The 2,096-nt window shown below is 35.3% G+C and overlaps 1 non-coding gene across 1 annotated transcript; it reads right to left on the reverse strand.

Moving 5' to 3' along the window:
• Positions 1 to 1,688: 1,688 nt before the first annotated feature.
• LOC134299063 (U5 spliceosomal RNA) lies at positions 1,689 to 1,803 on the reverse strand. The gene has a single exon (XR_010006210.1). It is a non-coding gene; the product is annotated as a U5 spliceosomal RNA (small nuclear RNA).
• Positions 1,804 to 2,096: the final 293 nt, after the last annotated feature.

Below are 2,096 nucleotides of genomic sequence, written 5' to 3' on the forward strand. Positions count from 1 at the left end.
TTATAGAATACTGGGCTAAATTGAAAGAAGCCTAGCATTAAATGTAACTGCTTTCATATTTGTATATGAACAATTTCACTCCATTGTTCACCCTTTTCACCCCTATCAGTATTTACACATCTGTCCTTGCTTCCCAAAATAAAGTCAACCTTAATTATTCTATAATTACACAGAAGGCAAAGTTAATAGACTTCCTTTGAAAAGGTGTATTATACTAACAGGTTTTCCTCTCATTTTCTCTAACCTAAAATATTTATTTTCCACCAGACTTCACAATATTAATTACGGTCGTTGAAAAAAATTCACCACGGTTAAATTGTCTAGAAGAGACCTGACATTACTGAATGTAAATAAATCATGACAAGAGAGATTGGAACTGAAGTGGAAAATGTGAGCTACCATGTACCTTTCAGACAGAAATAGATGTTTAATAATTAGATCACATACTAAGCAACAATATCAGCATCTAAAAACATTTTTTCTTACTAAAGAAAAATTTTGAGGTGATTTGGGGTATTTTCTCGGGAGCTGTTTTTAATCTTTTATGGATTGTTAAGCAGAAAAAAAACTAATTGACATGATCAAAATATTTTATATCAATAATGGAAATCTAACAAAGATTGATAAATTAATTATACTAAAAAGTGGCTGTTGCGGGCTCTAAATGTCAGTAGCCATTGAATCTGCTTCAGATTTTAGTAAACATTTTAACAAACTTTAATAGAGATATCCAAAGTGCTGAACCTTATCACCCAAATTTGGCACCTTGACTAGACTAACATTCCACTGTCACTGGATCCATCAGCAGCCATGGATACCACAGAAACAAATAAAGAGTATCAAGATGAAGTGCAGCACTACTTCCATTTATTGCTTTGAAGAATGTTGTTGATGCTACTTTGTTAATACTATTTAAGTTACATAGCTTAATTTGCAAAGCAGTTTATAATCTTATATTTGAAAAGACGATCATTGCCATTTTTATTTTATGAAAAGCAAACTGTGAGTGAGAGAAAGCAGGATCATAAGTCTAAAAAAAGTTGTACATAAGATCAAGCCATTAAAGCAGAAAATGAAACAAAAACAAATGAAGTATACCTCCTTCTCCCAAAGGAGGATAAAACAGGGTACAGATTTTGCATTGTACAGAGCATGTCTACATGTAAGGGAGCATGCTCAGTTAAAGCCTAAATCTCTTTATCTAAACACATTTCCTGTGAGATGTCATTATTTTATTTATTATTTATTTTATTTACAGTTTTTATGCCCTGCCCTTTTCACCCCGAACACACACATAGCAAGCATTCAATGCCGTTATACAATTAACAAGGACAGACAATCCACAAAGAGAGGTAATGGCATTTCCCATCATATTTCCAGCATCTTGGAGACTGTGCTCAACTCCGGCCATTGGAGGGGGGGGGGTGTGTGCTGTTGCTCCATCTTCCATGCCAAGGAGCTTTTTGTTGTCCTTAGATGTCCTCTTGATCCTCCTTATCGATGTCCTTAAAGGTGTCTTTTTATTACCTCCCTGCTAAAAGCAGTAGCTATTTATCTACTCACATTTCTGTTTTCTATCTGCTAGGTATGCAGGTGAGCTGGATCTAACAGCAGGTGCTCACCCCGACCTGAGTTCAAACTGGTGACCTTTTGATCAGTAGGATTTTCTACAGCACAGTGGTTTAGCCCACTGTGCTAAACTCACCTCCCCAAAATTGATTGCCAACTCATAAATGTTCCTCTCCACGGAAATCTTTAGCAAAAGGTGAAAGATTTATACAATCTGAAGAGAAACCAGAGTATTACTCTGTTCACAAGCTGTTGAATGAAGTCAATTTATATTCTAGAAAGGGGAAAAGATTCTATTGCATCTTGTATGTTTTGTTTAGTGGTCATATAATTCTGAAATTCTGAAGAGAAAAAGGCCACTAGTGTGTTTGTTAAACTAAATCTGCAATTGTAGAAGCTGGAAAGAAAAAAGAGTGTGTCAAGACTACTATCTTGCAATCTGTGCCTAGAGTGGAAGGTCAACTATTCTTCATTTTGGAAATTCATGCATGGTGTTTCCAAAGGAGACCCCAATATTAATTCAAAGA

Source organism: Anolis carolinensis, chromosome 4 (assembly GCF_035594765.1).
Source record: "Anolis carolinensis isolate JA03-04 chromosome 4, rAnoCar3.1.pri, whole genome shotgun sequence".
NCBI lineage: Eukaryota > Metazoa > Chordata > Lepidosauria > Squamata > Dactyloidae > Anolis > Anolis carolinensis.